Below are 8323 nucleotides of genomic sequence, written 5' to 3' on the forward strand. Positions count from 1 at the left end.
CCAATACAGTACATATCTGTATTGCAGGATGAACTTTGTCCGCCAGGTATCGGCAAATACAGCGGCGCGTTGGTTTTCATTCTGTCGGGGAATCTTTATGCATGTGAGTGATGGATTCATGTCTCTTTTCCTTGTACCTTTACAGCATAAAAGGAGGTTAATAACACCATGTAAAGTCCTTGTCATTTGGGCTCAAATCTATTTTTTCCATTTAAAATTCTGTATATACATTTTATCCCCTGGTTGAATATTGTGTACCTGAATTTCAGGTGTTATCCCTTGATACCAATAAGCATGATTTTGTAATTGCAAAAAAAAAAGAATTTTGCAAATAAAACAAATATTGAGTTACCTGTTCATCTCCATCCAAAAGGCTTGTTTTTGCTGGAATGTAAGTTTCAGGTACTGCTAAAATTCTCCCAAATAAAACTTCTACTGGAGATACACCCACTGGTTGCCTCAGTGTTTTTCTAATGTCCCAGAGTACTACATTTAATGCTTCTGGCCACTTCAAGCCAGTTTGTTTACAGGTTGTAGCAGCAAACAACATCCCCAGAGAGGAACTGACAACTGAGCCCTCACCGCTGCCTCTGGGAGAGGGAAACAACCAGCAACTCTTATCCACAGTGACAACTGTAGCTCTCCTGAAGCAGCAACCCCTTCTTCTGGAGGAGCTTTTGGAGACACCACTGTTTTCTCCAAACTGATGCTAATGACACCAGCATTTATGGTGCAATAAAGTATCTTTGAGGGCCAGCTTGCTGACATGAAGACAGGGTTGGGCAGAGTCTGTGGCTATGGGGGAGGTGCTGGAGCTGGGAGCAGCTGTGTGGGATAACCAGATCTAGAGCATGTTTGTTGAGGTGAGAGGCAGACTGCCTGTTCCAAAGGGGGAAACGACACCTGCGGGCACGCACTGGCAAACGCCGCATATCAGCCGAGTGCCGCAGCCTTCCGTGCTTCCTGACCCTGCAGGGACACCGTCCCGTCCCCTTGTGCCGACTCACCCGAAAGCCCCGCAGGGCCGGACCCCCCCCCCGCCCCCGCAGCCACCTCCGACTCAGACCCCCTCGCCCCTCCTCGGGGCTTTCCCCGGGACCCGCCGGTCCATCCCACTGCCCCGCTCACCTTCTCCCTCTGTGCAGCCGCAGCCCGGCGCCGCCTCCGCTCCTCCCTTGGCTCACAGCAGCCCCTGCACGCTGGCAGCCCGTCACAGGGAGGGGCCGTGGCCATCAGCCTCACTGCTCGCACCTGGGGCTTCTCCAGCCCCAACCCACAGCTGGAGCCCAGCAGGAACAGGGGGCCATCGCCTGACCTCCTCCCCTGCCCTCCATCACAGCCCCTCACCCCGTGCAAAGGAAGAGCAAACACAGCCTGGAGGGCAAAAGAGACCGCAAGCCTTTATTCAGTCACACACGGACCCAGTCCCGGAGCGACTCCGCACTGGGGCACGGCCCTAGGGCACCTTGGCTGTCCTACCGAGAGCCGCGCTCGCCAGTCCAGCCTGTCGGGCTCCTGGAGAGCTGGGCTGCCGTGCAGAGGCAGAGGCCGCCGCCAAAACCGAGAAGCCGGCGGCAGGACGCTAGAAGAGAGGAGAAAAGTGGCAGCCAGCTGGATGGTGGGGGGGGGGGGCGAGCGAGAAGCATGAGGCGGGGAAAGGGACCGTGAGCGAAGGACAGGGCCAGGGAGCCCGACAGAGAGGGAGAAAGAAGCAGCAGGGAGAGAGGAAGAGAAGCAGCGGAGAGAGGGAGAGGCAGCGCGACAGCACCCGACAAACGAGGACAGGGAGCGGGACAGAGAGGCAGAAACAACCCCGGGCGGGCAGCGCCACGGAGAGGGAGGAAAAAAGAATAAGGGCAGGGAGCCGGACCGAGAGGTACGGCGAGGAACGGCGGCACGGGGAGCAGGACAGAGCAACAGAGAACAAAAAAAAGGAAGCGGGAGCGTGAGAGAACCGGGCTGGGGAGCATGACAGATAAAAGGAGAGAGCAACAGAGGGAAAGAGGACCGGGGAGCGGGACACCGGGGCAGAGTGAGAAGAAGAGGGGCAGCGAGCAGGACAGAGCGGTAGAGGCAGGAGGAGAACAGAGGGATAGAGAGACAAAAGAGGGAGACGAGGACTGGGCAGAGGGGAGAGAAAGACAGGGGCGAGGAGCAGAGACACAAAGGTGCCAGGAAAAGGACAGTCAGATGGAGCAAGAAACAGGGTCGGGGAGCAGGACAAAAGCACAAAGAAAAAGGAGAGGCAGAAGGAAGGATAAAGATGGGACAGGGAACGGGACGTATGCAGTGAAACAAAAGTAGAACAGAGAAGAGGGGACAGGGATGGAGGAATACAGAGAGAGATGCAGGCTGGTGGTACACAGAGATAGCGAAGGTAAGCCAAAACAGCGACAGGCAGGAGGACCTGGTTCTGATAACCCATCGCTCCCGGTGTCGCTTCCACGGCCTCAAAAAATGCAACATGCCACACGACACAGGAACAGGAGAGTTAAAGCAAAGGCACGGGAAACTTTTTAAAAAGAAAAAAAACGCTCTTAGTCCTTTGCCTGAGAATCACAGCTTACAGTTACTCAATGTCTTCCGGTCTCACAGGATGAGGCAGAGGGACAGTTGATTCCGTCTCTGCATCATCTCTGGATGGAGCTTTTCTCATATCTGTGGCAAAAGGAAAAAAAAAAAAAAAAAGCAAGGTATTATAAGACGACGGTCCTTGCACAAAGCCACGTGAAGTGAATTCTCTCTTACGATAAGCTCATTTTTAACCAGGAAGATTTCATAGAGTATCTCTAGTCGGAAGGGATCCATCAGGATCACCGAGCCCAAGCCCCTGCTCCTCGCAGGACTACCTAGAACTAAAACGTGTGACTAAGAGCAAGTTCTGATCAAGCGGTACGCTCATCAAACATCTTTTGCACCAGAATAACAGATGTACTCCTTTACCACGGGACAAATCCAGCACAGGGACAAATTTCATGCTGTTTTTGTCACACGACCATTCTTCTACACTGGCCAGCAGGTTCAGAATTAAGGAAAGTCCTTGCACAAAGCCACGTTCAGCGAATTCTCTATTACAATAAGGTCGTTTCTAACCCAGAAGATTTCACAGAATCATAGAGTATCCTAAGTTGGACGGGACCCATAAGGATCACCGAGACCAAGCCCCCGCTCCGCGCGGGACCACCTAAAACTAAACCGTGCCACTAAGAGCATCGTCCAGACCCTCCTCGAACTCCTGACGGGCTCGCTGGCTGCGACCGCTTCCCTGGGGAGCCTGTTCTGTGACTGACCACCCTCTCAGTGAAAAAGCCTTGTCCCAACGTCCAGTCTGAACTTCCCCTGACGCAGCTTCGTCCCGTTTCCATGGGCCCTATCGCTGGTCCCCAGAGAGAGTGGAGGTCAGCGCCTCCCCCTCCGCCGTCCCCCTCGAGGAAGGCGTAGACTGCAACGAGGTCACGTCTCAGCCTTCTCGTCTCCAAGCTGAACAAACCAAGCGACCTCAGCCACTCCCCCTAAGTCTTGCCTCGGAGACCTCGCACCACCTCGGTCGCCCTCCTCCGCACACGCTCCAAGAGCGTCGTTCAGCGGCACCGCTCTCACCTGGAACCTAATGCTGCACGTAACTCACCTGAGCGGAAAGGAAATGACAGGCTAAAGGGACAAATACACGATTTAAGGCATCTGCAACAATGGCAGGTGTCTGTCTGTAGCCCCTCTATTTCACAGCGCTCCTGCGCATCAAAGGAAGAGTGCGAGAACAGACAAGATACACAGCCTGGCCACGTAACCCTTGGGGGAGGACGGCGAAAGGAGAGAAGATCTAGAAAGAGGAAGCAGCTGGTACTTCACTTTTGGTAACAGAATTAACATCAACATACTTCACCTCCACGTCCCTTCCCTTTGAAATTGAAAACGCCACCCAATTCTCTGCCACTGTTGACCACCGACACTTGTAAATTTCTAGTGAGACACCTGAGAAAAACAAAGTTTCAGATCCCTGGCTAGGGGAAGAAATCAGGCAAGCGCAGCCATTCCCTCCCCCAATAACGCTAACAAAAAAAACAGCCACTGGGGGGGGCGAGCGTTCCTCCGAAAGAAAAATCAGGTGAGAAACCGCATTTTTATTTTCAGCTTACCTACAAGGCAGATGTCTTTGTAGTTGTTTCTGCCACAGATGCTACAAAACGTGTAAACTGCACAAAGAGTAAGCTTTGCAACTGATCTAAGAGTCGGTATGAAAAGCTACCTAAAGCAGTACACAAAGTCCCATTCATCAACAACTCTCTGACCCTGTTTCATATTAAAAAGAAAAAAAAAAGTAATGCTAATCACACAGACAAGCCCGGGAACCCTCAACATGAGAATCTTTCTGTTCAGCTGGAGGCAGAACAAGTACTTACCGCGTGCATCCTCACCTGGCTCTCCCCTGCTAGCAGAGCAGCACGCCAATACTGTCCGGTCCACGCTGCAGTACGCCTAGTCGCTTCTACGTATTTACCGCCACCTGACTTGATACTGTCACAAAGAGATCGACAAAAAAGCCACCCTTTCTGTGAAAAAATGAAAACCAGAAACACACCGTAAGGAATGATAGGCAAACGTATTTCTGAGTCATAACCCACAGCTTGCAATCAGACCGAGGGGCAGCTCGGACGATGCGGTACGCTCACCAAACACGTTTCGCACCGGAATAACAGACGTACTCCTTTACCACGGGACAAATCCGGCACGGGGGCAAATATCAGGCTGGTTTTGTCACATGACCGTTCTACACCAGCCAGTGGGTTCAGAATTAAGGACAGGACAAGCTAAACGCCCATGCAAGCCTCATATCCATAAGAAACTATTAAAAATAGAAAAAAAAACTTCCACGTTTTAAATCGCATTGCCTTAGGGACTGCCTCCTTCAAAGTCTGCCTGGGGGGGGGGGGGGGGGGGGAGGGCGTGCGCGAACGCGTGTGAGGCGTGGAAATCGGTCACAGAATTCGGTTGCCTAACGGGAGACGGTCCTTCTCCTCACAAGGCAAACGTTTCAAAACATCGCGCTCTTTTCCGATGTTACCAGCTGGTACTGGGGTTGCCCTACCAGCACGAGTCGGGGACGTCCCCCTGTGGGTCCACGCGATGCTAAATTAAATATTCTGCACGTAACCGAGCAGGAGATGGAAAGCAAGCTAAGATACTCTCTGCCGTACAACGTTTGTTCGAGATTGTCCCCGAGGGAATCGCACAAAGCCCATGATTGCTGAACCGGTACGAAGGGAAACGGCGCTGATGTTTCGCCAAGCTCTTCTCCTGTCAAGAAGAGGACCTTTCATATGGTATCCCTACTGGCATTCTGCCTACTTTCAGCTCATTCTGGCAGGTCAGCTTCCAGAGAAACCCTGAGATTTCAAACCGCCGAGCAACATTCATGATTCTTACTCTCTGACTACGGGGAATTTCAGTGAATCAGAACGCTACTTAGAGCAACATTCCGGTTCTGTGTCACTGCAAACCAAATATCTAAGCCACGGACCGGGCGTCCGTAGAAAAATTACTTTAAAAGATTAAATTTAAAAGACAAGCACAGTACTCGCTTTTCTGAAATTTCTTCCGGCAGTGCCATCAATTTAGCGGGCAAACCCAGCCGTCGAAATTCCGCTGCAACGGAGCCAGCGGGAACGTGTCCGTGCCGCTCTTCCCTGGCCACAGAGCCTTCCGCTCTACCCGTTACTGGGAACGTACAGAGCATCGGCGCAGCAGCACCTGTGGAATAATGCACCGCCCACAGCTATCCAGAAGAAGAATCCAAGCCGACGGTAGAAGACCCCAGACCAAAAGTCACCGCAGGACTAAGGGATGTGGGGACAGCGCGCGAGGGGTGGGTGTATGGGACCCAAGTGTGTAACGGCCCCGGGGATTTCTTTGTTCCGGGTCCCTCTCCTTGGAGGTGCCCTGCCTGGGCCGATCCCGCTGCCACACCTTTCAATTACGTTAATTATTTTACAAAATCTGACGCCGGAGACCGCTGCGGGAAGCCTCGGGTCGAGCCCGAAGGAGGAGGAAGCGCGCTCAAGAATAAGCATGCGCGCGACACCATGAACGGGGTGCGAACGCTGGGGCAGCAGCTGCTCCTCCTCGAACAGAGACAGAAAGAAGAGGGGGAAAGCCACAGGGTACAGAGGGTGGAAGTGGAAAAGAGGGGCCGGGAGCTGGACAGAGAGAGGTGGAGAAAGAGGCCGTTGGAAGGGACGAGCTGTGGGGCAGAGGGGGACTTGGCAGCACCAGGTTCGCAGTTCCACCTGATAATCTTAAAGGTCTTTGCCAACCTCAACAATTCGGTGACTTTAAAAAACAATCGGGATCTCAAGGCGGACTGAGAGACACAGAGAAAATAAAAATGGTCACGGCTAAGAGGGCAGAGAGGGAGGAATCACAAGACAGGGAGAGGGAGCCAGGCAGGGAGGTTGAGCAGGGGAAAAAGTCCCAACAGGCTTCCGCAGAGAGAGGGAGGAATTGAAAATCCAAGAGAGGGAGCTGGACAGAGAGAGAGAGAGAGACGGAGAAAGGTAAGACAGTGGTGAGCTACCGGGCAGAGAAGCAGAGTTTAAAGATGGGGACTGGAAGACGGACAGAGAGGGAAGGAGAAAGGAACGAAGGGACGGGCTGCAGGGCAGAGAGGGAGGAAGGAAGAAAGAAAGAGGGACAGGGAGCCAGACAAACCGCGACGGGGAAAGAAAAAGGTACCGGCGGGCTAGGGGGCAGAGAGGGGAGACTTTAGAAAAACAGCGACAGGGAGCGAGACAGAACGAGAGGGAGAAAAGGAACCATAGCGACGGGTGCCGGGACAGAGAGGCAGGCCTTCAAAATGAGGGGCAAGGAACAGGTCCAAGAGGGACAGAGAAAGAGAGAGACTCACTACGACTCGCTACAGAGCCGAGAAGGAAGACCTCGAACAACAGGAACAAGGAGCCGGACAGAGCGAGCCAGAGACAGCAGAAATACCGATGGGCTACAGGACCGAGGGGGAGGAATGCAAAAACAGTGGCTGGGGGGGGCTGGACAGAGAGAGAGGCACAGAGAGAGAGAAGGAAACAAGAGCCACGGGCTACAGGGCAGCGAGAGCGAGGACCTAAAAAAGGTGGGGACAGGCAGCCCGTCAGAGCGAGATGGAAAAAGAATGTACAGGGGAGCAGAAAGCAAACCAAAAAACCCCACAGCGGGGTGGGAAAGCGAGAGAGGGCAGAGGAGGGCCCGCAACACAGAAGAGAGGTGATGGGGCCCCGAGGGCCCAGGACTCACCGCAGCTCTAGCTCATGGTGCTGCCGGGAGAGCTTACCAGCGCAGACGCTTCTTTCTCCTGCTCTCCGCCTTTCCTTTGCTATTACTCAGGTTGCTTGGCTGTCCTCCACCTAAGAGAATACACAGGCATCTTACAGCTCCGAGGAAACGAGTCTTCCTAGATGAGTAGCCTCCCTTGCTCGCCGCTCGCTCTCTTGCGCGGTACACGGCTGCACCATGCTTTGGGTTATGCATACCGACCCTGCGGTGCCCACTGGCAGCCTGACCTGCCTGTCCGCAGAGCACAATGAGGGATCTTTCCTCACCCGGTAAGGCAGGCGCTCTCTTGCCTGCAGTGGGAGGCAGCTGCCAGCCAGAGAGCCTTCCATCTCTTCGTCTTCTTCACCTTTCTCTGGCTGTTCCAGCTTCCCTGAGGGCAGCTCCTGTCCACAGCCAGTAAGCGCTCCACCACCTGTCCCTTTTCGCGCCCACGCCACAAGGAGAGCCAGGCCAAGCACAGACGACCCATGCAAGCGCGAGGCGGGGGCAGTCAACGGCATCCCCAAGGGAGGAACAGGCAACCACGTCCTCAGTGCGGCCTGGGAGAGGGAAAGAAAAAGCAGTGGACATTACTACCAGAGGTCGGTCCTGGCTGGAGACCCTCCTCCTTCTGCAGGGGCTTCCAGAGACACCACTCTTTCCCCGCGCTGCCGCTGCTGCTGCTGCCAGCCCCCCCGTTCAGGAAGAAAGCGGCACACACGAGGGCCAGCTTGCCGCCTTCGCGCCAGGGCTTGGGGGCGGCCTAGAGCTGCCGGACAGGCTTCAAGAGAGGTGCTGGAATAAGCTGAGCGGGGCCGGGGGAGGCTCAGGGGGAGGGAGGCGCCCAGCGCCTGCGCCTGGCAGGCTGTCCGCCTTCTTGCCCCCCTTCCCTCCTGTCAGCTCCCGGGCAACTCTCTGGGGCTGCCCTGAGCCGGCTCTCGCCTCCAGCGGAGCGGCAGCCTGCCGCAGCGGGCGGCTGGAACCTTCCCGTCCCGCCACGCCCGGGCTGCCAGCGGGCACG

The 8323-nt window shown here is 54.7% G+C and overlaps 1 long non-coding RNA gene across 2 annotated transcripts; it reads right to left on the minus strand.

The window, feature by feature from the left end:
* Window positions 1-1381: 1381 nt before the first annotated feature.
* Window positions 1382-8001, minus strand: LOC142601354 (uncharacterized). 2 transcript variants are annotated; one of them, XR_012834953.1, is made up of 6 exons: window positions 7590-8001; window positions 7285-7394; window positions 5576-5748; window positions 4401-4546; window positions 2568-2658; window positions 1382-1582 (listed from the first exon to the last, which is right to left on the minus strand). It is a non-coding gene; the product is annotated as an uncharacterized LOC142601354 (long non-coding RNA). The 2 variants fall into 2 exon arrangements; XR_012834954.1 differs by lacking the exons at window positions 1382-1582; window positions 2568-2658 and having other exon boundaries at window positions 3484-4550; window positions 5580-5748; window positions 7590-7986.
* Window positions 8002-8323: the final 322 nt, after the last annotated feature.

Source organism: Balearica regulorum, chromosome 3, assembly GCF_011004875.1.
Source record: "Balearica regulorum gibbericeps isolate bBalReg1 chromosome 3, bBalReg1.pri, whole genome shotgun sequence".
Lineage (NCBI taxonomy): Eukaryota > Metazoa > Chordata > Aves > Gruiformes > Gruidae > Balearica > Balearica regulorum.